Consider the following 27441-nt stretch of genomic DNA (forward strand, 5'->3'; position numbering starts at 1 on the left):
TGGCCTCACACCAAGCAACATATTTCCGCCATATGCGGTGATAATGTTTTGCAGTTACATCTTTCCTGGGTTGAATCAGCGTAGGAAAGACTTCCTCCGGAATGCCCTTTTCCTTTAGGATCCGGCGTTCAACCGCCATGCCATCAAAACGTAGCCGCGGTAAGTCTTGGACCAGACAGGGCCCCTGCTGCAGCAGGTCCTGTCTGAGCGGCAGAGGCCATGAGTCCTCTGATATATTTTCTTGAAGTTCTGGGTACCAGGCTCTTCTTGGCCAATCCGGAACCACGAGTATCGTTCTTACTCCTCGCCTTCTTATTATTCTCAGTACCTTTGGTATGAGAGGCAGAGGGGGGAACACATAAACCGACTGGTACACCCACGGTGTTACCAGAGCGTCCACAGCTATCGCCTGAAGGTCCCTTGACCTGGCGCGATATCTTTTATAGCTGTTTGTTGAGGCGGGACGCCTTCATGTCCACCTGTGGCCTTTCCCAATGGTGTACAATCCTTTGGAAGACTTCTGGATGAAGTCCCCACACTCTCGGGTGGAAGTCGTGTCTGCTGAGAAGATCTGCTTCCCAGTTGTCCACTCCGGGAATGAACACTGTTGACAGTGCTAACACATGATTTTCCGCCCATCGGAGAATCCTTGTGGCTTCTGCCATCGCCATCCTGCTTCTTGTGCCGCCCTGTTGGTTTACATGGGCGACTGCCGTGATGTTGCCTGATTGGATCAGGGCCGGCTGGTTTTGAAGCAGAGGCCTTGCCTGACTCAGGGCATTGTAAATGGCCCTCTGTTCCAGAATATTTATGTAGGGAAGTCACCTGACTTGACCAAAGTCCCTGGAAGTTTCTTCCCTGTGTGACTGCCCCCCAGCCTCAAAGGCTGGCAACCATGGTCACTAGGACCTAGTCCTGTATGTCGAACCTGCGGCCCTCTTGAAGATGGGCACTCTGCAGCTACTACAGTAGAGATACCCTGGTCCTTGGAGACAGGGTTATCAGCCTAATGCATCTGAAGATGCGACCCGGACCACTTGTCTAACAGGTCCCCCTGAAAAATTCTTGCATGGAACCTGCCGAATGGGATTGCTTCGTAGGAAGCTACCATTTTTCCCAGGACTCGCGTGCAATGATGCACCGATACCTGTTTTGGCTTCAGGAGGTCTCTGACTAGAGATGACAGCTCCTTGGCTTTCTCCTCCTGGAGAAACACTTATTTCTGGTCTGTGTCCAGAACCATCCCCAGGAACAGTAGACGTGTCGTAGGAACCAGCTGTGACTCTGGACTGTTTAGAATCCAACCGTGCTGTTGTAGCACTTTCCAAAATAGTGCTACCCCGACTAGCAACTGCTCCTTGGACCTCGCCCTTATAAGGAGATTGTCCAAGTACGGGATAATTAAAACTCCCCTTTTTCGAAGGAGTATCATCATTCCGGCCATTACCTTGGTAACACCCTCGGTGCCATGTACAGTCCAAACGGCAGAGTCTGGACTTGGTAATGGTAATCCTGTACCACAAATCTGAGGTACTCCTGGCGATGATAGTAAATAGGGACATGCAGGTAAGCATCCTTGATGTCCCGGTATACCATGTAATCCCCCTCGTCCAGGTTTGCAATAACCGCCCTGAGCGATTCCATCTTGAACTTGAATTTTTTATGTATGTGTTCAAGGATTTTAAATATAAAAAAGGGTCACACCGAACCATGCGGGTTCGGTACCCCAAACCGTGTGGAATAGTAACCCCGTCCTTATTGAAGTAGGGGCACCTTAAGTATTACCTGCTGGGAATACAGCTTATTAATTGCCTCTAGCACAGCCTCCCTGCCTGAGGGAGTTGTCAGCAAGGCATATTTGAGGAAACGGCGGGGGGAAGACATCTCGAATTCCAGCTTGTACCCCTGAAATACTACTTGAATGAAACAGGGATCCACCTGTGAGCGAGCCCACTGATCGCTGAAATTTTTGAGACGGCCCCCCACCGTACCTGGCTACACCTGTGGAGCCCCCGCGTCATGCTGTGGACTCAGAGGAAGCGAGAGAAGAATTATGATTCTGGGAACAGGCTGACTGGTGCAGCTTTTTCCCTCTTCCCTTGTCTCTGTACAGAAAGGAAGCGCCTTTGACCCGCTAGCTTTTCTGAAGCCGAAAGGACTGTACCTGATAATACAGTGCTTTCTTAGTCTGTGAGGAAAACTGAGGTAAAAATATTTCTTCCCAGCTGTTGCTGCGGATACGAGGTCCCAGAGACCATCCCCAAATAATTCCTCACCCTTATAAGGCAGAATCTCTATGCGCCTTTTTTTTAAGGTCAGCATCACCTGTCCAGTGACAGGTCTCTAATACCCTCCTGACAGAATGGACATTACATTCATTTTGGATGCCAGCCGGCAAAATATCCCTCTGTGCATCCCTCATATATAAGACGACGTCTTTAATATGTTCTCATGTTAGCAAACTAGTATGTTTGACAGGGTCACCGACCACGCTGCAGCAGCACGCTCTGCAGGTTTCAGTCTAGTACCTGAGTGTGTAAATACAGACTTCAGGATAGCCTCCTGCTTTTTATCAACAGGTACCTTCAAAGTGGCCGTTCCTAAAACGGTAGTGCCACCTATTTTGACAACCGTGTGAGCGCCTTATCCACCCTAGGGGATATCTCCCAGCGTAACTTATCCTCTGGCGGGAAAAGGTACGCCATCAGTAACTTTTTAGAAATTACCAGTTTCTTATCATGGGGAACCCACGCTTTTCACACACTTCATTCATTCATCTGATGGGGGAACAAAACATTGCCTGCTTTTTCTCCCCAAACATAAAAACCCATTTTTAGAGGTTAATGTCAGAAATGTGTAACACATTTTTTTTTTTTTTGCCGGGATCAAGTCACGGATGTTCCTAGTGGATTGTGTATATGTCTCAACCTTGACGACACTGGTGTCAGACTCCGTGTCGACATCTGTGTCTGCCATCTGAATGAGCGGGCGTTTTTGAGCCCCTGATGGCCTTTGAGATGCCTGGGCAGGCACGGGCTGAGAAGCCGGCTGTCCCACAGCTGTTACGTCATCCACCCTTTTATGTAAGGAGTTGACACTGTCGGTTAATACCTTTTACCTAACCATCCACTCTGGTGTCGGCCCCACAGGGGGCGACATCACATTTATCGGCATCTGCTCCGTCACTATATAAGCCTCCTCCTCAAACATGTCGACACAGCTGTACCGACACACCGCACACACACAGGGAATGCTCTGACTGAGGACAGGACCCACAAAGCCCTTTGGGGAGACAGAGAGAGAGTATGCCAGCACACACTAGAGCGCTATATAATGTGGGGATTAACACTATAACTGAGTGAATTTTCCCCTATAGCTGCTTGTATATACAATATTGCGCCTAAATTTAGTGCCCCCCCTCTCTTTTTAACCCTTTGAGCCTGAAAACTACAGGGGAGAGCCTGGGGAGCTTTCTTCCAGCTGCACTGTGAAGAGAAAATGGCGCCAGTGTGTCTGAGGGAGATAGCTCCGCCTCTTTTCCGCGGCCTATTCTCCCGCTTTTTTCTGGATTCTGGCAGGGGTATTTACCACATATATAGCCTCTGGGGCTATATATTGTGGTATTTTTGCCAGCCAAGGTGTTTTTATTGCTGCTCAGGGCGCCCCCCCCAAGCGCCCTGCACCCTCAGTGACCGGAGTGTGAAGTGTGCCTGAGTAACAATGGCGCACAGCTGCAGTGCTGTGCGCTACCTTGGTGAAGACTGATGCCTTCTGCCGCCGTTTTTCCGGACCTCTTCTTGCTTCTGGCTCTGTAAGGGGGACGGCGGCGCGGCTCCGGGACCGAACACCAAGGACTGGGCCTGCGGTCGATCCCTCTGGAGCTAATGGTGTCCAGTAGCCTAAGAAGCCCAATCCGGCTGCAAGCAGGCGAGTTCGCTTCTTCTCCCCTTAGTCCCTCGCTGCAGTGAGCCTGTTGCCAGCAGGTCTCACTGAAAATAAAAAACCTAAATCTATACTTTCTTTCTAAGGGCTCAGGAGAGCCCCTAGTGTGCATCCAACCTCGGCCGGGCACAAGATCTAACTGAGGCTTGGAGGAGGGTCATAGTGGGAGGAGCCAGTGCACACCAGGTAGTCATAAATCTTTCTAGAGTGCCCAGCCTCCTTCGGAGCCCGCTATTCCCCATGGTCCTTTCGGAGTTCCCAGCATCCACTAGGACGTCAGAGAAAATAAGAATTTACTCACCGGTAATTCTATTTCTCGTAGTCCGTAGTGGATGCTGGGAACTCCGTAAGGACCATGGGGAATAGACGGGCTCCGCAGGAGATTGGGCACTCTAAAGAAAAGATTAGGTACTATCTGGTGTGCACTGGCTCCTCCCTCTATGCCCCTCCTCCAGACCTCAGTTAGGGAAACTGTGCCCGGAAGAGCTGACATTACAAGGAAAGGATTTTTGGAATCCAGGGTAAGACTCATACCAGCCACACCAATCACACTGTACAACTTGTGATAACCTTACCCAGTTAACAGTATGAACAACAACTGAGCCTCACTCAACGGATGGCTCAGAACAATAACCCTTATTTAAGCAATAACTATATACACGTATTGCAGAAAGTCCGCACTTGGGACGGGCGCCCAGCATCCACTACGGACTACGAGAAATAGAATTACTGGTGAGTAAATTCTTATTTTCTCTGACGTCCTAGTGGATGCTGGGAACTCCGTAAGGACCATGGGGATTATACCAAAGCTCCCAAACGGGCGGGAGAGTGCGGATGACTCTGCAGCACCGAATGAGCAAACACAAAGTCCTCCTCAGCCAGGGTATCAAACTTGTAGAACTTTGCAAAGGTGTTTGAACCCGACCAAGTAGCCGCTCGGCAAAGCTGTGAAGCCGAGACCCCTCGGGCAGCCGCCCAAGAAGAGCCCACCTTCCTTGTGGAATGGGCTTTTACTGATTTTGGATGCGGCAATCCAGCAGCAGAATGAGCCAGCTTAATCGTGCTACAGATCCAGCGAGCAATAGTTTGCTTTGAAGCAGGAGCACCCAGCTTGTTGGGTGCATGCAGGATAAACAGCGAGTCAGTCTTCCTGACTCCAGCCGTTCTGGAAACATATATTTTCAAAGCCCTGACTACGTCCAGCAACTTGGAGTCCTCCAAGTCCCGAGTAGCCGCAGGCACCACAATAGGTTGGTTCAAATGAAACGATGATACCACCTTTGGGAGAAATTGGGGACGAGTCCGCAATTCTGCCCTGTCCATATGGAAGATCAGATAGGGGCTTTTACATGACAAAGCCGCCAATTCTGACACACGCCTAGCCGATGCTAAGGCCAACAGCATGACCACTTTCCACGTGAGATACTTTAGTTCCACGGTCTTAAGTGGCTCAAACCAGTGGGATTTCAGGAAATCCAACACACGTTAAGATCCCAAGGTTCCACTGGTGGCACAAAAGGGGGCTGAATATGCAGCACTCCCTTAACAAACGTCTGAACCTCAGGCAGTGAAGCCAGTTCTTTTTGAAAGAAAATGGATAGGGCCGAAATCTGGACCCTTATGGACCCTAATTTTAGGCCCATAGACACTCCTGACTGTAGGAAGTGCAGGAATCGACCCAACTGGAATTCCTCTGTAGGAGCCGTCCTGGCCTCACACCAAGCAACATATTTTCGCCATATACGGTGATAATGCATTGCTGTCACGTCCTTCCTAGCCTTTATCAGCGTAGGAATAACTTCATCCGGAATGCCTTTTACCGCTAGGATCCGGCGTTCAACCGCCATGCCGTCAAACGCAGCCGCGGTAAGTCTTGGAACAGACAGGGCCCTTGTTGCAGCAGGTCCTGTCTGAGAGGCAGAGGCCATGGGTCCTCTGTGCGTATTTCTTGCAGTTCCAGGTACCAAGTCCTTCTTGGCCAATCCAGAACAACGAGTATTGTTCTCACTCCTCTTTTTCTTACAATTCTCAGCACCTTTGGTATGAGAGGAAGAGGAGGAAACACATATACCGACTGGAACACCCACGGTGTCACTAGCGCGTCCACAGCTATCGCCTGAGGGTCCCTTGACCTGGCGCAATATCTTTTTAGCTTTTTGTTGAGGTGGGGCGCCATCATGTCCACCTGTGGCAGTTTACCATCGATTTGCAATCTGTGTGAAGACTTCTTGATGAAGTCCCCACTCTCCCGGGTGGAGGTCGTGTCTGCTGAGGAAATCTGCTTCCCAGTTGTCCACTCCCGGAATGAACACTGCTGACAGTGCTTGCACGTGATTCTCCGCCCAACGAAGAATCTTTGTGGCTTCCGCCATTGCCACCCTGCTTCTTGTGCCGCCCTGGCGGTTTACATGGGCGACCGCCGTGATGTTGTTTGACTGAATCAGCACTGGTTGGTCTTGAAGCAGGGGCTCCGCTTGACACAGGGCGTTGTATATGGCCCTTAGTTCCAGTATATTTATGTGCAGACAAGTCTCCTGACTTGACCACAGCCCTTGGAAGTTTCTTCCCTGAGTGACTGCCCCCCATCTGCGGAGGCTTGCATCCGTGGTCACCAGGTCACCAGGATGCCCTCGAGAAGATGAGCACTCTGCAGCCACCACAGAAGAGACACCCTGGCCCTGGGGGACAGGGTGATTAACCGATGCATCTGAAGATGTGATCCGGACCATTTGTCCAGTAAGTCCCATTGGAAGGACCTCGTATGGAACCTGCCGAAGGAAATGGCCTCGTATGAGGCCACCCTCCTTCCCAGGACTCGAGTGCAGTGATGCACTGACCCGTTTTGGTTTTAATAGATTCCTGACCAGAGTCACGAGCTCCTGAGCTCTCTCTATCGGGAGATAACCCTTTTCTGGTCTGTGTCTAGGATCATGCCTAGGAGAAGCAGATCAGCTGTAAGAACCCACTGCGACTTTGGAATATATAGAATCCAGCCGTGTTGCCGTTACACTTCCAGAGAAAGTGATACGCTGTTCAGCAACTGCTCTCTTGATCTCGCTTTTATGAGGAGATCGTCCAAGTACGTGATAATAGTGACACCTTGCTTCCGCAGGAGCACCATCATTTCCGCCATTACCTTGGTGAACATTCTCAAGGCCGTGGAGAGACCAAACGGCAACCTCTGAAATTGGTAATGACAATCCCGTACCGTAATTCTGAGGTACGCCTGATGAGGTGGATAAATGGGGACCTGAAGGTATGCCTCCTTTATGTCCCGAGTCACCTTTCAGACTTGCAATAACCGCTCTTAGCGATTTCAACGTGAACGTGAACCTTTTCAGGTATATGTTCAGGGATTTTAAATTCAATATGGGTCCCATCGAACCGTCAGGTTACGGGACTACAACATGGTCGAATAATAACCCCCTCCTTGTTGAAGGAGGGGAACCTTGACCACCACCTGGTGAAGATACAATTTGTGAATTGCAGTTAACACTGTTTCCCTCTCGTGGGGGAAAGCCGGCAGGGCCGTCGGTGAGGGGGCATCTTCTCAAAATCCAGCTTGTATCCCTGAGACACAATATCTATTGCCCAGGGATCTAACAGGGAGTGAACCCACTTGTGGCTGAACTTACGAAGGCGTGCCCCCACCGGGCCCAGCTCCGCCTGTGGAGCCCCAGCGACATGCGGTAGATTTTTGTAGAGGCCGGGGATGACTTCTGTTCCTGGGAACTAGCTGTGTTGTGCAGCTTCTTTCCTCTGCCCCCGCCTCTGGCAAGAAAGGACGCACCTCGGACTTTCTTGTTTCTTTATTTGAAAGGCTGCATTTGATAATGTCGTGCTTTCCTAGGCTGTGCAGGAATATAAGGCAAATATCAGAATTACCAGCTATAGTTGTGGAGACCAGGTCCGAGAACCCTTCTCCACACAATCCTCAGCATTCCATATGCCTCTTAAGTCGGCATCATCTGTCCATTGCATATTCTACAGGACACGTCAAGCAGAAATCGACATAGCTTTGACTCTAGGACCCAGTATACTCATGTCTCTTTGGGCATGTTTTATATATATATATATATACATATCTCTTAAGACAGCATCTTTAATATATATAATAAGAATTTACTTACCGATAATTTTATTTCTCGTAGTCCGTAGTGGATGCTGGGAACTCCGTAAGGACCATGGGGAATAGCGGCTCCGCAGGAGACTGGGCACATCTAAAGAAAGCTTTAGGACTATCTGGTGTGCACTGGCTCCTCCCCCTATGACCCTCCTCCAAGCCTCAGTTAGGATACTGTGCCCGGACGAGCGTACACAATAAGGAAGGATTTTGAATCCCTTGTAAGACTCATACCAGCCACACCAATCACACCGTACAACTTGTGATATGAAACCCAGTTAACAGCATGATAACAGAGGAGCCTCTGAATAGATGGCTCACAACAAGAACCCGATTAGTTAACAATAACTATGTACAAGTATTGCAGACAATCCGCACTTGGGATGGGCGCCCAGCATCCACTACGGACTAGAGAAATAGAATTATCGGTAAGTAAATTCTTATTTTCTCTGACGTCCTAGTGGATGCTGGGAACTCCGTAAGGACCATGGGGATTATACCAAAGCTCCAAAACGGGCGGGAGAGTGCGGATGACTCTGCAGCACCGAATGAGAGAACTCCAGGTCCTCCTCAGCCAGGGTATCAAATTCGTAGAATTTTGCAAACGTGTTTGCCCCTGACCAAATAGCTGCTCGGCAAAGTTGTAAAGCCGAGACCCCTCGGGCAGCCGCCCAAGATGAGCCCACCGTCCTTGTGGAATGGGCTTTTATTGATTTAGGCTGCGGTAATCCTACCGCAGAATGCGCCAGCTGAATAGTGCTACAAATCCAGCGCGCAATAGACTGCTTAGAAGCAGGAGCACCCAGCTTGTTTTCCTGACTCCAGCCGTCCTGGAAAAATAAAATTTTCAGGGCCCTGACTACGTCCAGCAACTTGGAATCCTCCAAGTCCCCAGTAGCCGCAGGCACCACAATAGGTTGGTTCAAGTGAAAACCTGAGACCACCTTCGGGAGAAACTGAGGACGAGTCCTCAACTGTGCCCTATCCATATAGAAAATCAGATAAGGCCTTTTACATGACAAAACCGCCAATTCTGACACACGCCTGGCCAAGGCCAAGGCCAAGGCCAACAGCATGACCACTTTCCACGCGAGATACTTTAGCTCCATGGTTTTAAGTGGCTCAACCAATGCGACTTTAGGAAATCCAACACCACGTTGAGATCCAAAAAGTGCCACAGGAGGCACAAAAGGAGGCTGAATATGTAGTACTCCTTTTAACCAAAGTCTGAACTTCAGGCAGTGAAGCCAGTTCTTTCTGGAAGAAAATCGACAGAGCCGAAATCTGGACCTTGATGGACCCCAATTTGAGGCCCAAACGTCACCACTGCTTGCAGGAAGTGCAGGAATCGACATAGTTGAAATTCCTCCGTCGGGGCCTTCATGGCCTCCCACCAAGCAACAAATTTTCGCCAAACGCGGCGATAATGTCTTGCGGTGACATCCTTCCTGGCTATGATCAGGGTAGGGATGACTTCCTTCGGAATACCCTTTTCCTTTAGGATCCGGTGTTCTACCGCCATGCCGCCAAACGCAGCCGCGGTAAGTCTTGGAACAGACAGGGTCCCTGCTGCAGCAGGTCTTGTCTGAGCGGCAGAGGCCAAGGGTCCTCTGCCAGCATCTCTTGAAGTTCCGGGTACCAAGCTCTTCATGGCCAATCCGGAACCACGAGTATGGTTTTCACTGCTCGCCTTCTTATTATTCTCAGTACCTTGGGTATGAGATAGAGATGAGCGCCGGAAATTTTTCGGGTTTTGTGTTTTGGTTTTGGGTTCGGTTCCGCGGCCGTGTTTTGGGTTCGACCGCGTTTTGGCAAAACCTCACCGAATTTTTTTTGTCGGATTCGGGTGTGTTTTGGATTCGGGTGTTTTTTTTTAAAAAACACTAAAAAACAGCTTAAATCATAGAATTTGGGGGTCATTTTGATCCCAAAGTATTATTAACCTCAAAAACCATAATTTACACTCATTTTCAGTCTATTCTGAATACCTCACACCTCACAATATTATTTTTAGTCCTAAAATTTGCACCTAGGTCGCTGGATGACTAAGCTAAGCGACCCTAGTGGCCGACACAAACACCGGGCCCATCTAGGAGTGGCACTGCAGTGTCACGCAGGATGTCCCTTCCAAAAAACCCTCCCCAAACAGCACATGACGCAAAGTAAAAAAGAGGCGCAATGAGGTAGCTGTGTGAGTAAGATAAGCGACCCTAGTGGCCGACACAAACACCGGGCCCATCTAGGAGTGTCACTGCAGTGTCACGCAGGATGTCCCTTCCAAAAAACCCTCCCCAAACAGCACATGACGCAAAGAAAAAAAGAGGCGCAATGAGGTAGCTGTGTGAGTAAGATAAGCGACCCTAGTGGCCGACACAAACACCGGGCCCATCTAGGAGTGTCACTGCAGTGTCACGCAGGATGTCCCTTCCAAAAAACCCTCCCCAAACAGCACATGACGCAAAGAAAAAAAGAGGCGCAATGAGGTAGCTGTGTGAGTAAGATAAGCGACCCTAGTGGCCGACACAAACACCGGGCCCATCTAGGAGTGTCACTGCAGTGTCACGCAGGATGTCCCTTCCAAAAACCCTCCCCAAACAGCACATGACGCAAAGAAAAAAAGAGGCGCAATGAGGTAGCTGTGTGAGTAAGATAAGCGACCCTAGTGGCCGACACAAACACCGGGCCCATCTAGGAGTGTCACTGCAGTGTCACGCAGGATGTCCCTTCCAAAAAACCCTCCCCAAACAGCACATGACGCAAAGAAAAAAAGAGGCGCAATGAGGTAGCTGTGTGAGTAAGATAAGCGACCCTAGTGGCCGACACAAACACCGGGCCCATCTAGGAGTGGCACTGCAGTGTCACGCAGGATGTCCCTTCCAAAAAACCCTCCCCAAACAGCACATGACGCAAAGAAAAAAAGAGGCGCAATGAGGTAGCTGTGTGAGTAAGATAAGCGACCCTAGTGGCCGACACAAACACCGGGCCCATCTAAGAGTGGCACTGCAGTGTCACGCAGGATGTCCCTTCCAAAAAACCCTCCCCAAACAGCACATGACGCAAAGAAAAATTAAAGAAAAAAGAGGTGCAAGATGGAATTGTCCTTGGGCCCTCCCACCCACCCTTATGTTGTATAAACAGGACATGCACACTTTAACCAACCCATCATTTCAGTGACAGGGTCTGCCACACGACTGTGACTGAAATGACGGGTTGGTTTGGACCCCCACCAAAAAAGAAGCAATTAATCTCTCCTTGCACAAACTGGCTCTACAGAGGCAAGATGTCCACCTCATCATCATCCTCCAATATATCACCGTGTACATCCCCCTCCTCACAGATTATCAATTCGTCCCCACTGGAATCCACCATCTCAGCTCCCTGTGTACTTTGTGGAGGCAATTGCTGCTGGTCAATGTCTCCACGGAGGAATTGATTATAATTCATTTTAATGAACATCATCTTCTCCACATTTTCTGGATGTAACCTCGTACGCCGATTGCTGACAAGGTGAGCGGCGGCACTAAACACTCTTTCGGAGTACACACTTGTGGGAGGGCAACTTAGGTAGAATAAAGCCAGTTTGTGCAAGGGCCTCCAAATTGCCTCTTTTTCCTGCCAGTATAAGTACGGACTGTGTGACGTGCCTACTTGGATGCGGTCACTCATATAATCCTCCACCATTCTTTCAATGGTGAGAGAATCATATGCAGTGACAGTAGACGACATGTCCGTAATCGTTGTCAGGTCCTTCAGTCCGGACCAGATGTCAGCATCAGCAGTCGCTCCAGACTGCCCTGCATCACCGCCAGCGGGTGGGCTCGGAATTCTGAGCCTTTTCCTCGCACCCCCAGTTGCGGGAGAATGTGAAGGAGGAGATGTTGACAGGTCGCGTTCCGCTTGACTTGACAATTTTCTCACCAGCAGGTCTTTCAACCCCAGCAGACTTGTGTCTGCCGGAAAGAGAGATCCAAGGTAGGCTTTAAATCTAGGATCGAGCACGGTGGCCAAAATGTAGTGCTCTGATTTCAACAGATTGACCACCCGTGAATCCTTGTTAAGCGAATTAAGGGCTCCATCCACAAGTCCCACATGCCTAGCGGAATCGCTCCGTGTTAGCTCCTCCTTCAATGTCTCCAGCTTCTTCTGCAAAAGCCTGATGAGGGGAATGACCTGACTCAGGCTGGCAGTGTCTGAACTGACTTCACGTGTGGCAAGTTCAAAGGGCATCAGAACCTTGCACAACGTTGAAATCATTCTCCACTGCACTTGAGACAGGTGCATTCCACCTCCTATATCGTGCTCAATTGTATAGGCTTGAATGGCCTTTTGCTGCTCCTCCAACCTCTGAAGCATATAGAGGGTTGAATTCCACCTCGTTACCACTTCTTGCTTCAGATGATGGCAGGGCAGGTTCAGTAGTTTTTGGTGGTGCTCCAGTCTTCTGTACGTGGTGCCTGTACGCCGAAAGTGTCCCGCAATTCTTCTGGCCACCGACAGCATCTCTTGCACGCCCCTGTTGTTTTTTAAAAAATTCTGCACCACCAAATTCAAGGTATGTGCAAAACATGGGACGTGCTGGAATTTGCCCATATTTAATGCACACACAATATTGCTGGCGTTGTCCGATGCCACAAATCCACAGGAGAGTCCAATTGGGGTAAGCCATTCCGCGATGATCTTCCTCAGTTGCCGTAAGAGGTTTTCAGCTGTGTGCGTATTCTGGAAAGCGGTGATACAAAGCGTAGCCTGCCTAGGAAAGAGTTGGCGTTTGCGAGATGCTGCTACTGGTGCCGCCGCTGCTGTTCTTGCGGCGGGAGTCCATACATCTACCCAGTGGGCTGTCACAGTCATATAGTCCTGACCCTGCCCTGCTCCACTTGTCCACATGTCCGTGGTTAAGTGGACATTGGGTACAACTGCATTTTTTAGGACACTGGTGAGTCTTTTTCTGACGTCCGTGTACATTCTTGGTATCGCCTGCCTAGAGAAGTGGAACCTAGATGGTATTTGGTAACGGGGGCACACTGCCTCAATAAATTGTCTAGTTCCCTGTGAACTAACGGCGGATACCGGACGCACGTCTAACACCAACATAGTTGTCAAGGCCTCAGTTATCCGCTTTGCAGCAGGATGACTGCTGTGATATTTCATCTTCCTCGCAAAGGACTGTTGGACAGTCAATTGCTTACTGGAAGTAGTACAAGTGGGCTTACGACTTCCCCTCTGGGATGACCATCGACTCCCAGCAGCAACAACAGCAGCGCCAGCAGCAGTAGGCGTTACACGCAAGGATGCATCGGAGGAATCCCAGGCAGGAGAGGACTCGTCAGAATTGCCAGTGACATGGCCTGCAGGACTATTGGCATTCCTGGAGAAGGAGGAAATTGACACTGAGGGAGTTGGTGGGGTGGTTTGCGTGAGCTTGGTTACAAGAGGAAGGGATTTACTGGTCAGTGGACTGCTTCCGCTGTCGCCCAAAGTTTTTGAACTTGTCACTGACTTATTATGAATGCGCTGCAGGTGACGTATAAGGGAGGATGTTCCGAGGTGGTTAACGTCCTTACCCCTACTTATTACAGCTTGACAAAGGCAACACACGGCTTGACACCTGTTGTCCGCTTTTCTGTTGAAATACCTCCACACTGAAGAGCTGATTTTTTTGGTATTTTCACCAGGCATGTCAACGGCCATATTCCTCCCACGGACAACAGGTGTCTCCCCGGGTGCCTGACTTAAACAAACCACCTCACCATCAGAATCCTCCTGGTCAATTTCCTCCCCAGCGCCAGCAACACCCATATCCTCCTCATCCTGGTGTACTTCAACACTGACATCTTCAATCTGACTATCAGGAACTGGACTGCGGGTGCTCCTTCCAGCACTTGCAGGGGGCGTGCAAATGGTGGAAGGCGCATGCTCTTCACGTCCAGTGTTGGGAAGGTCAGGCATCGCAACCGACACAATTGGACTCTCCTTGTGGATTTGGGATTTCGAAGAACGCACAGTTCTTTGCGGTGCTTTTGCCAGCTTGAGTCTTTTCAGTTTTCTAGCGAGAGGCTGAGTGCTTCCATCCTCATGTGAAGCTGAACCACTAGCCATGAACATAGGCCAGGGCCTCAGCCGTTCCTTGCCACTCCGTGTGGTAAATGGCATATTGGCAAGTTTACGCTTCTCCTCCGACAATTTTATTTTAGGTTTTGGAGTCCTTTTTTTACTGATATTTGGTGTTTTGGATTTGACATGCTCTGTACTATGACATTGGGCATCGGCCTTGGCAGACGACGTTGCTGGCATTTCATCGTCTCGGCCATGACTAGTGGCAGCAGCTTCAGCACGAGGTGGAAGTGGATCTTGATCTTTCCCTAATTTTGGAACCTCAACATTTTTGTTCTCCATATTTAAATAGGCACAACTAAAAGGCACCTCAGGTAAACAATGGAGATGGATGGATACTAGTATACTTATGGATGGACTGCCGAGTGCCGACACAGAGGTAGCTACAGCCGTGGACTACCGTACTGTACTGTGTCTGCTGCTAATATAGACTGGATGATAATGAGATGTAGTATGTATAAAGAAGAAAGAAAAAAAAAAACCACGGGTAGGTGGTATACAATTATGGATGGACTGCCGAGTGCCGACACAGAGGTAGCTACAGCCGTGGACTACCGTACTGTACTGTGTCTGCTGCTAATATAGACTGGATGATAATGAGATGTAGTATGTATGTATAAAGAAGAAAAAAAAAAACCACGGGTAGGTGGTATACAATTATGGATGGACTGCCGAGTGCCGACACAGAGGTAGCTACAGCCGTGAACTACCGTACTGTGTCTGCTGCTAATATAGACTGGTTGATAATGAGATGTAGTATGTATAAAGAAGAAAGAAAGAAAAACCACGGGTAGGTGGTATACAATTATGGATGAACTGCCGAGTGCCGACACAGAGGTAGCTACAGCCGTGGACTACCGTACTGTACTGTGTCTGCTGCTAATATAGACTGGATGATAATGAGATGTAGTATGTATAAAGAAGAAAGAAAAAAAAAACCACGGGTAGGTGGTATACAATTATGGATGGACTGCCGAGTGCCGACACAGAGGTAGCTACAGCCGTGGACTACCGTACTGTACTGTGTCTGCTGCTAATATAGACTGGATGATAATGAGATGTAGTATGTATAAAGAAGAAAGAAAGAAAAAACCACGGGTAGGTGGTATACAATTATGGATGGACTGCCGAGTGCCGACACAGAGGTAGCTACAGCCGTGGACTACCGTACTGTACTGTGTCTGCTGCTAATATACACTGGTTGATAATGAGATGTAGTATGTATAAAGAAGAAAGAAAAAAAAAACACGGGTAGGTGGTATACAATTATGGATGGACTGCCGAGTGCCGACACAGAGGTAGCTACAGCCATGGACTACCGTACTGTACTGTGTCTGCTGCTAATATAGACTGGATGATAATGAGATGTAGTATGTATAAAGAAGAAAGAAAAAAAAACCACGGGTAGGTGGTATACAATTATGGATGGACTGCCGAGTGCCGACACAGAGGTAGCTACAGCCGTGGACTACCGTACTGTACTGTGTCTGCTGCTAATATAGACTGGTTGATAATGAGATGTAGTATGTATAAAGAAGAAAGAAAGAAAAAAACCACGGGTAGGTGGTATACAATTATGGATGGACTGCCGAGTGCCGACACAGAGGTAGCTACAGCCGTGGACTACCGTACTGTACTGTGTCTGCTGCTAATATAGACTGGATGATAATGAGATGTAGTATGTATAAAGAAGAAAGAAAAAAAAAACACGGGTAGGTGGTATACAATTATGGATGGACTGCCGAGTGCCGACACAGAGGTAGCTACAGCCGTGGACTACCGTACTGTACTGTGTCTGCTGCTAATATAGACTGGATGATAATGAGATGTAGTATGTATGTATAAAGAAGAAAGAAAAAAAAAACCACGGGTAGGTGGTATACAATTATGGATGGACTGCCGAGTGCCGACACAGAGGTAGCTACAGCCGTGAACTACCGTACTGTGTCTGCTGCTAATATAGACTGGTTGATAATGAGATGTAGTATGTATAAAGAAGAAAGAAGAAAAAAACCACGGGTAGGTGGTATACAATTATGGATGGACTGCCGAGTGCCGACACAGAGGTAGCTACAGCCGTGGACTACCGTACTGTACTGTGTCTGCTGCTAATATAGACTGGATGATAATGAGATGTAGTATGTATAAAGAAGAAAGAAAAAAAAAACCACGGGTAGGTGGTATACAATTATGGATGGACTGCCGAGTGCCGACACAGAGGTAGCTACAGCCGTGAACTACCGTACTGTGTCTGCTGCTAGTATAGACTGGATGATAAATAATGATATAAAAAATATATATATATCACTACTGCAGCCGGACAGGTATATATTATATAATGACGGACCTGCTGGACACTGTCTGTCAGCAGAATGAGTTTTTTAATTTTTATAGAATAAAAAAACACCACACAAGTCACACGACGAGTGTACTTTTTCAGGCAGACATTCAATCACAATATACTATACTGGTGGTCAGTGTGGTCAGGTCACTGGTCACAGTGGTCAGTGGTCAGTCACACTGGCAGTGGCACTCTGGCAGCAAAAGTGTGCACTGTTTAATATGTACTCCTGGCTCCTGCTATAACCTATAACTGCTCCCCAGTCTCCCCCACAATTAAGCTGTGTGAGCACAGTCAGATATTATACATAGATGATGCAGCACACTGGGCTGAGCACAGATATGGTATGTGAGTGTGACTGAGTCACTGTGTATCGTTTTTTTCAGGCAGAGAACAAGAACAGAACGGATTATTAAATAATAATAAATTATAAAACTGCACTGGTGGTCAGGTCACTGGTCATCAGTCACTAGTATAACTCCTCCTAAGCTCCAGTAAGTAAATGAAGTGTCTCACTCTCACTCTCCTATCTATTTTAATTTCTAAACGGAGAGGACGCCAGCCACGTCCTCTCCCTATCAATCTCAATGCACGTGTGAAAATGGCCGCGACGCGCGGCTCCTTATATAGAATCCGAGTCTCGCGATAGAATCCGAGCCTCGCGAGAATCCGACAGCGTGATGATGACGTTCGGGCGCGCTCGGGTTAACCGAGCAAGGCGGGAAGATCCGAGTCGCTCGGACCCGTGTAAAAAAACATGAAGTTCGGGCGGGTTCGTATTCAGAGAAACCGAACCCGCTCATCTCTAGTATGAGAGGTAGAGGAGGAGACACATAAACCGACTGGTACACCCACGGTGTCACTAGAGCGTCCCCAGCGATCGCCTGAGGGTCCCTTGACCTGGCGCAATATCTTTTCAACTTCTTGTTGAGGCGGGACGCCATCATGTCCACCCGTGGTCATTCCCAACGGTTTACCCGCATTTGGAAAACTTCTGGATGAAGTCCCCATTCTCCTGGGTGTAGGTCGCCCATCGGAGAATCCTTGTGGCTTCTGCCATCGCCATCCTGCTTCTTGTGCCGCCCTGTCTGTTTACATGGGCGACCGCCGTGATGTCGTCTGATTGGATCAGTACCGGCTGGTTCTGAAGCAGGGGCCTTGCTTGGCTTAGGGCATTGTAAATGGCCCTTAGCTGCAGAATATTTATGTGAAGCGAAATCTCCTTGGAAATTTCTTCCCTGTGTGACTGCACCCCAGCCCCGAAGGCTGGCATCCGTGGTCACCAGGACCCAGTCCTGTATTCCGAATCTGCGGCCCTCTAGTAGATGAGCCCTCTGCAGCCACCACAGCAGCGACACCCTGTTTCTTGCTGACAGGGTTATCCGCTGTTGTATCTGTAGATGGGACCCGGACCATTAGTCCCACAGGTCCCACTGGAACGTCCTTGCGTGGAGTCTTCCGAATGGAATTATGCTTCGTACGAAGCTACCATTTTTCCCAGGACTCGTGTGCATTGATGTACCGACACCTGTCCTGGTTTTAGGATGTCTCTGACTAGAGATGACAGCTCCTCGGCTTTTTCCACTGGAAGAAACACTCTTTTCTGGTCTGCGTTCAGAAACATTCCCAGGAACAGAAGACGTGTCGTCGGGACCAGCTGTGACTTTGGAATATTGAGAATCCAGTCGTGCTGTTGTAGCACTTCCCGAGAGAGTGCTACCCCCACTACCAACTGTTCTCTGGACCTCGCCTTTATCAGGAGATCGTCCAAGTACGGGATAATAAAAACTTCCTTCTTGCGAAGGAGTATCATCACTTCGGCCATTACCTAGGTAAAGACCTTCGGTGCCGTGGACAACTCCAACGGCCGCGTCTGGAACTGATAGTGACAGTCCTGTACCACATATCTGAGGTACTCCTGGTGAGGGGGATAAATGGGGACACGCAGGTACGCATCCTTGATGTCCAGGGAGACCCTGTAATCCCCCTCGTCCAGGCTCGTAATAACCGCCCTGAGCGATTCCATCTTGAACTTGAATCTTCTGATATAAAAGTTCAAGTATTTTAATTTCAAGATGGGTCTCACCGAACCGTTGCGGTACCACAACCACTGTGGAATAGTAACCCCTTCCTTGCTGAAGGAGGGGCACCTTGACAATCACTTGTTGTGATTATAGTGTTGAATATCCACCAACACCGTCTCCCTGGCAGAGGGAGGTGCCGGTAAGGCAGATTTTAGGAAACGGCGGGGGGAAGAACGTCTCGAACTCCAGCCTGTACCCCTGAGATACTACTTGAAGGACCCAGGGATCCATGTGAGAGAGCCCACTGTCCGCTGAAATATCTGAGACGGGCCCCCACCGTACCCGGGTCCGCCTGAGCAGCCCCAGCACCATGCTGTGGACTTACCGGACGCAGGGAGGACTTCTGTTCTTGGGAACTAGCTGTGTGTTGCAGCTTTTTCCTCTACCTTTGCCTCTCGGCAGAAAGGATGAGCCTCTAGCCCTCTTGCTTTTCTGGGGCCGAAAGGACTGTACTTGATGATACGGTGCTTTCTTTTGTTGTGGGGTAGCCTGTGGCAAAAAAAATCAATTTCCCAGCAGTAGCTGTGGAAACGAGGTCTGAAAAACTATCCCCAAACAGTTTTACCCCCTTATAGGGCAACTTCCATGTGCCGATTCGAGTCGGCATCGCCTGACCATTGCCAAGTCCATAACCCCCGTCTGGCGGCAATGGACCTAGCGCTTATTTTTGATGCCAGCCGGCAAATATCCCTCTGTGCATCACGCATGTATAAGACCACGTCTTTTATATGCTCTATTTTCAGCAAAATATTGTCCCTATCCATAGTTATTTTCCGACAGGGAAACTGACCACGCAGCGGGAGCACTGCACATCCATGCCGAAGCAACGGCTGGTCGCAATATAATGCCCTAGTGTGTGACCATATCTTATAGGGTAACCTCCTGCTTTCTATCAGCAGGTTCCTTCAGGGCGGCCGTACCCGGAGACGGTAGTGCCACCTTTTCTGATAAGCGTGTAAGCGCTGTATCTACCCTATGGGGTGTTTCCCCGCGTGACCTATCCTCTGGCGGGAAAGGGTACGCTGCCAATAACCGTTGTAGAAATTATCAATTTCTTACCGGGGGAAGACCACTCTTCCTCACACACCTCATTTAATTTCTCAGATGCAGGAAAAACTACTAATAGTTTTCTCTCACCAAACACAATACCCTTTTATGTGGTACCTGGGGTATAATCATAAATGTGTAATACATTTTTCATTGTCTCAATCCTGTAACGGGTGGACCTATTTGGAGGGTACACCAGTCTCATCGATGTCGACACTGGAGTCAGTATCCGTGTCGACATCTGTGTCTGTTATCTGAGGTAGCGGGCGATTTTAGAGCCCCCCATGACATTTGAGACGCTGGAACAGGCACAAGCTGAGTAGCCGGCTGTTCCGTGTCGTCGACCTTTTATGTAAGGAGTTGACACTTTCACGTAATCCTTCCATAAGTTCAACCACACCGGTGTCGACCCCGCAGGGGGTGACAACATATTTACAGGCATTCGCTCCGCCTCCACCTCATTATCCTCCACATACCTGTCGACACAGCCGTACCGACACACAGCACACACACAGGGAATGCTCTGATAGAGGACAGGACCCCACAAAGCCCTTTGGGGAGACAGAGGGAGAGTATGCCAGCACACACCAGGGCACTATATATCACAGGGATAGCACCTATAAAAAAGTGTTTTCCCTTATAGCTGCATATATATTGTATACTGCGCCTAAATTGTGCCCCCCCCCTCTCTTTTTAACCCTTTCTGTAGTGTATTAACTGCAGGGGAGAGCCAGGGAGCTTCCCTCCAACGGAGCTGTGAGGGAAAAATGGCGCCAGTGTGCTGAAGGAGATAGCTCCGCCCCTTTTTCGCGGACTTTTCTCCCGCATTTTTATGGATTCTGGCAGGGGTTAATTTACATCCATATAGCCCTGGGGGTTATATGTGATGTATTTTTGCCAGCCAAGGTGTTAATATTGCTGCTCAGGGCGCCCTCCCCCAGCGCCCTGCACCCATCAGTGACCGCAGTGTGAGGTGTGCATGAGGAGCAATGGCGCACAGCTGCAGTGCTGTGCGCTACCTTGATGAAGACTGATGTCTTCTGCCGCCGATTTTCCGGACCTCTTCTTGCTTCTGGCTCTGTAAGGGGGCCGGCGGCGCGGCTCTGGGACCGGACTCCGAGGCTGGGCCTGTGTTCGATCCCTCTGGAGCTAATGGTGTCCAGTAGCCTAAGAAGCCCAAGCTGGCTGCAAGCAGGCAGGTTCGCTTCTTCTCCCCTTAGTCCCTCGATGCAGTGAGCCTGTTGCCAGCAGGTCTCACTGAAAATAAAAAACCTAAAACTAACTTTTATCTAAGAAGCTCAGGAGAGCCCCCTAGATTGCACCCTGCTCAGTCGGGCACAAAAATCTAACTGAGGCTTGGAGGAGGGTCATAGGGGGAGGAGCCAGTGCACACCAGATAGTCCTAAAGCTTTCTTTAGATGTGCCCAGTCTCCTGCGGAGCCGCTATTCCCCATGGTCCTTACGGAGTTCCCAGCATCCACTTAGGACGTCAGAGAAAATAATAATAATAATATGCTTAACTTGTTGTCATATTTGGAGCCAGACGCATTTAATACTTATGGACCCTTGCCCCAAGAGAAGTTGATCAAAGGTGTCCAGATATAAGCTGACACAAGTCTATGACAGCCCTTATCCTTAAGGACGTCAGAGAAATATATATATCTCTATATATACATATATATATCTATATGCATACTAGGGTCTCAATCTCTGCTGATAAGGTACCTGTCCACGCTGCCACAGCGCTATAAACCCATGCCGACACAATCGCCGGTCTGAGTAGTGTACTAGAATGTGCACGCTATCTGCAGGATCCCTGAGAACAGCTAGTGCTACCGTCTGGGCAAACGTGACACCCTAGGGGAAGATTCCCATCACATCCTGGCCCTAGTAGGGAAAGGATACTGCCTGAGAATTCCTTGTGGGAAGCTGCAGTTTCTTGTCTGGAGATTCCCGCCCTTTTTCCTGAGCGGAGGGAAAGGAGGGAAATTTACCTCACCTTTCTTCCCCTTAAACATGTGTACCCTTGTGTCAGGGACATGAGTCATCAGTGATATGCAAATCATCTTTTATTACAATAATCATATATTGAATACCTTTCAGCCATTTTGGCTGTAACTTTGCATTATCGTAGTCGACACTGGAGTCAAACTCTGTGTCGATATCAGTGTGTATTATTTTGGATAGTGATCATTGTGAGACTCTGAAGGTCTCTGCGACATAGGGACAGACATGGGTAGATTTCCTGTCTGTTCTCTAATCTTTTGTGCAATAAATTCACCTCAGCATTTACACATATCCAAATAGGTGTCGGCGTTGTCGACGGAGACACCCTCTCACACACATATTTTCTCTATCTCCTCCTTAGGGGAGCCTTTTACCTCAGACATGTCGACACACGCGTACCGACACACCACCCACACAAGGGATGCTCTATTTGAAGACAGTTCCCCCACAAGGCCCTTTGGAGAGACAGAGAGAGAGTATGCCAGCACACACCCCAGCGCTATATAACCCAGGGATTACACTACAACTCAGTGTTTACCCAGTAGCTGCTGTATATACAAATTCTGCGCCTAAATTTATGTGCCCCCCCTCTTTTCACCCTTTGTGTATCTGGATACTGCAGGGGAGAGCCTGGGGAGCTTCTTTCCAGCGGAGCTGTGAATAGAAAATGGCGCTGGTGTGCTGAGGAAGAAGGCCCCGCCCCCTCAGCGGCGGGCTTCTGTCCCGCTTTCTGTGAAAAAATGGCATTTTTTTTTTACATATATACAGTGCCAGACTGTATATATGTATTTTTATTGCCAAAAGGTACTTCAATTGCTGCACAGGGCGCCCCCCCCCCTCCCCAGCGCCCTGCACCCTACAGTGACCGGAGTGTGTAAGTGTGCTGGGAGCAATGGCGCACAGCTGCGGTGCTGTGCGCTACCTTAAATGAAGACAGGAGTCTTCTGCCGCCGATTTCGTCGTCTTCAAGCTTCTGTTCTTCTGGTTCTGCGAGGGGGACGGCGGCGCGGCTCCGGGAACGGACGATCGAGGACAGGTGCCTGTGTTCGAACCCTCTGGAGCTAATGGTGTCCAGTAGCCTAAGAAGCTCAAGCTAGCGGCAAGCAGGTAGGTTTGCTTCTCTCCCCTTAGTCCCACGTAGCAGTGAGTCTGTTGCCAGCAGAAGCTCACTGAAAATAAAAAACCTAATAAATACTTTCTTTACTAGTAAGCTCAGGAGAGCCCACTAGGAGCACCCAGCTCTGGCCGGGCACAGATTCTAACTGAGGTCTGGAGGAGGGGCATAGAGGGAGGAGCCAGTGCACACCAGATAGTACCTAATCTTTTCTTTAGAGTGCCCAGTCTCCTGCGGAGCCCGTCTATTCCCCATGGTCCTTACGGAGTTCCCAGCATCCACTAGGACGTCAGAGAAACACCAAACCTGACAATGTAACACTACAGTCATTAAGTATAAATATACATTGCACCAAGGGAACCAATAGACCTTTAGAAATGTCTGTAAAGAAAGTCAGTTAATACCTAAGCATACTTCTAAATGTATCCCAAATAGTCACAGTAATATTGTTTAATTGTGTACGATACAGTGGTGCACTTAAGGAAATAGCTATTTATTTCCTCTAAAGCAAGGTGAAGTCACGGTCTCTAAAATGTACACTTTGCACTGACACTGAATCCTGACCGTAACAGCGTGGACACTGCAACATCCAGGCACTTGAACGGTGCAAACCCGGGTTTGTTAGTAGTTGATTTCCCTGTCGTTAATGTGGCATTAGGTGGTGATCACTGAATTCCTGTTGCTGCAATATTAGGTAATTAGGCTCCTTTCCAATGGAACTAACGCAGCTCCCTGCTGCAGTTTATTAACAGTCCTTTGCAGTACTTAGGGGGTAATTCCAAGTTGATCGCAGCAGGATTTTTGATAGCAATTGGGCAAAACCATGGCCCTCATTCCGAGTTGTTCGCTCGCTAGCCGCTTTTCGCAGCAGTGCACACGCTAAGCCGCCGCCCTCTGGGAGTGAATCTTAGCTTAGCAGAATTGCGAACGAAGTATTCGCAATATTGCGAAAAGATTTTTCTTTGCAGTTTCTGAGTAGCTCGAGACTTACTCTTCCAGTGCGATCAGTCCAGTGCTTGTCGTTCCTGGTTTGACGTCACAAACACACCCAGCGTTCGCCCAGACACTCCCCCGTTTCTTCAGCCACTCCTGCGTTTTTCCCAGAAACGGCAGCGTTTTTTCACACACTCCCATAAAACGGCCAGTTTCCGCCCAGAAACACCCACTTCCTGTCAATCACACTCCGATCACCAGAACGAAGAAAAAACCTCGTAATGCCGTGAGTAAAATACCAAACTTCTTAGCAAATTTACTTGGCGCAGTCGCAGTGCGAACATTGCGCATGCGCAATTAGCGGAAAATCGCTGCGATGCGAAGAAAATTACAGAGCGAACAACTCGGAATGAGGGCCCATGTGCACTGCAGGGGAGGCAGATATAACATGTGCAGAAAGAGTTAGATTTGGGTGGGTTATTTTATTTCTGTGCAGGGTAAATACTGGCTGCTTTATTTTTACACTGCAAATTAGATTGCAGATTGAACACACCCCACCCAAATTTAACTCTCTCTGCACATGTTATATCTGCCTCCCCTGCAGTGCACATGGTTTTGTCCAATTGCTAACAAAAATCCTGCTGCGATCAACTTGGAATTACCCCCTTAAAGTGGTCCTAGAGAGGTGGTGGAACTCACCTCCCCTCCCCACGGCGCCCATGTAATAAAGATATTGCGGTGCGCACCACAAAAAGGGTTGTGGTCTCAAAAAGAAAGGGGTGTGGTCACACAATAGTAATAATGCCCACAGTGATAGCACCCCATAATACACATAAGGGGTAATTCTGAGTTGATCGCAGCAGGAATTTTGTTAGCAGTTGGGCAAAACCATGTGCACTGCAGGGGAGGCAGATATAACATGTGCAGAGAGAGTTAGATTTGGGTGGGTTATTTTGTTTCTGTGCAGGGTAAATACTGGCTGCTTTATTTTTACACTGCAATTTAGATTGCAGATTGAACACACCACACCAAATCTAACTCTCTCTGCACATGTTATATCTTCCTCCCCTGCAGTGCACATGGTTTTGCCCAACTGCTAACAAAAATCCTGCTGCGATCAACTCGGAATTACCCCCATAATGCCCACAGCAGTAGCACCCCTTATACAATGCCCACACTAGTAGTGCTCGTTATGCAATGTCCACTGTACTGGTAGTACCCACAGTGGTAGTGCCCCTTATATAGAACCCATAGTAGTGGTGCCCTTTATACAATGCCCGCAATACTAGTGCCCCTTATGTCCCCAGGAGTGATGCCCCTTATGAAGTGCCCCCTTTACAATGCCCTCATTAGTAGTGCCCGCAGTAGTAAGGCCCTTAATGATAATGCCCCTGTGTAGTATTGCCCCCAGTAGTAATGTTGCCTGTAGTAATGCCCCCAGTCATTTAGACCCCTGTAGTTTAGCCCCAGTAGTTAAACCCCTACTGGTAATGCCTCTGCAGTTATGACCCCAGTAGTTTACCCTCCCATTTAGTTTAACCTCCCAGTGGTAATGTCCCCAGTAGTTTAGCCCTCCTGTAGTTTGCCCCATGTAGTTTAGCCTCCCAGTGGTAATGCCCCAAGTAGTTTAGCCCCAGTAGTTTGCCCCTTGTAGTTTAGCCACCAGTAGTAATGCTTCCTGTAGTTTGCCCCCTTGTAGTTTAGCCCTTGTAGTTATGCCCCCAGTAGTTTAGCCCCTGTAGTTATGCCCCCTTGTAGTTTAGCCCCCAGTAGTAATGCCTCAAAGTAGCAATGCCCCCAGTAGTTTAGCCCCTGTAGTTATGCCTCCAGTAGTTTAGCCCCCCAGTAGTAATGCCCCTAAGTAATAATTCCCCCAGTAGTAATTCCCCTGTAGTTATGCCCTCCTGTAGTTTGCCCCCTTGTAGTTTGCCCTCAGTAGCTTGCCCCCTTGTAGTTTGCCCCAGTAATAATGCCCCCAGTAGTTTGCCCCCAGTATATGCCCCCCAGTAGATGCCCCTCAGTAGTAATGCCCCCAGTAGTTTGCCCCCAGTAGTTTGCCCCTCACTAGTAATGCCCCCCAGTAAATTGCCCCCAGTAGATGCGCCACTACAGAAAGGAAAAAAAAAATCTGAATACTCACCAAGCCCCGCTCGTCCGGCCGCTGCAGTCCACTGGGCGTCCGCTCCTCGGCACTATGGGAGAGACGTCATGACGTCTCTCCCATAGCGCACAGTGACAGCGCCGGAAGCCGGAGCTCAGTACTGAGCTCCTGCCTCCAGCTGCCGCTGTGGAGAGAGAGCCGGGCGCCCGCTGGTAACACAATCTCAGGGGGGGAGGGGGGCGGCACAGTTAGGCATGTATCTGGCACTGAGTGGGGCATGTAACTGGCACTGAGTGGGGCATGTAACTGGCACAGTGGGGCATGTATCTGGCACTGAGTGGGGCATGTAACTGGCACAGTGGGGCATGTATCTGGCACTGTGGGGCATGTAACTGGCACAGTGGGCATGTATCTGGCACTGTGGGGCATGTAACTGGCACTGTGGGGCATGTATCTGGCACTGAGTGGGGCATGTAACTGGCACAGTGGGGCATGTATCTGGCACTGTGGGGCATGTATCTGGCACTGTAGGGCATGTAACTGGCACTGTGGGGCAATGTAACGGGCACTGTGGGGCATGTATCTGGCACTATGGGGCATGTAACTGGCACTGTGGGGCAATGTAACTGGCACTGTGGGGCATGTATCTGGCACTGTGGGGCATGTAACTGGCACTGTGGGGCAATGTATCTGGCACTGTGGGGCAATGTATCCGGCACTGTGGGGCAATGTATCCGGCACTGTGGGGCATGTATCCGGCACTGTGGGGCATGTATCCGGCACTGTGGGGCAATGTAACTGGCACAGTGGGGCATGTATCTGGCACTGTGGGGCATGTATCTGGCACTGTAGGGCATGTAACTGGCACTGTGGGGCAATGTAACGGGCACTGTGGGGCATGTATCTGGCACTGTGGGGCATGTAACTGGCACTGTGGGGCAATGTAAATGGCACTGTGGGGCATGTATCTGGGCATGTATCCGGCACTGTGGGGCAATGTAACTGGCACTGTGGGGCATTTTCCCTTCTGGTGTGTGACCACGCCCATTTTTCGGCGCGCGCACATGCTTCTTTTGGTGTGTTTTTTTTGGGGGGATGAAGGGGGGGGGGGGGGGGGGGGCGGCGCAATTTTCCATCTTGCCCGGGCTCCGAAAACCCTAGCTACGCCTCTGTCTGTCACTACAGTCGTAGCTGTCAATTAACAGGGAGGGGCAGCTTCAGGGGCATTTCTGTACTATCTCACTGGCACAGATCCCTGCCAAACTCTCTGTAGCTGACTCCTGGCATCAGCTCCCTCACAGGACTGGTAAGTACCTGCAGTCTTTTCCTGAGGTAGCGCTCAGTGAACACAGCTCTACTCTTGCTTGACTTCTCCCGGAGGAGACTCTCTGACAGGACCAATCACCCTCAGGCTAGATCACTCCGCCCTTCTCCTCAGAGACATATTACACACACTGCTCTGTTCTGTGTTACTCCGCCCCTCAATCTCCCCTCTGTGAGGGATACCTGTGTATCTGTATGAACTTTAGTGTCCCAACAGAGTTTGTTAATAAATGTTTATATATACACAATGATGCCCCATACATACAGTATATCACTAGAGGTGGTTAAACTAATGGGGTATCACAGTAGGTG

General features: G+C 49.3%; 1 protein-coding gene across 3 annotated transcripts in view; it reads right to left on the reverse strand.

Annotated features, from left to right (window-relative positions):
- SLC8A2 (solute carrier family 8 member A2) overlaps nt 1–27218 on the reverse strand; it is a 418203-nt gene extending 390985 nt beyond the window's left edge. For all 3 annotated transcript variants that reach the window (XM_063937877.1, XM_063937876.1, XM_063937875.1), the window contains exon 1: nt 27121–27218. The gene's annotated coding sequence lies outside the window, so the exon portion shown is untranslated. The remainder of the gene's footprint in view (nt 1–27120) is intronic.
- Between the last annotated feature and the right edge of the window lie 223 nt (nt 27219–27441).

Source organism: Pseudophryne corroboree, chromosome 8, assembly GCF_028390025.1.
Source record: "Pseudophryne corroboree isolate aPseCor3 chromosome 8, aPseCor3.hap2, whole genome shotgun sequence".
In the NCBI taxonomy this organism is placed as follows: domain Eukaryota; kingdom Metazoa; phylum Chordata; class Amphibia; order Anura; family Myobatrachidae; genus Pseudophryne; species Pseudophryne corroboree.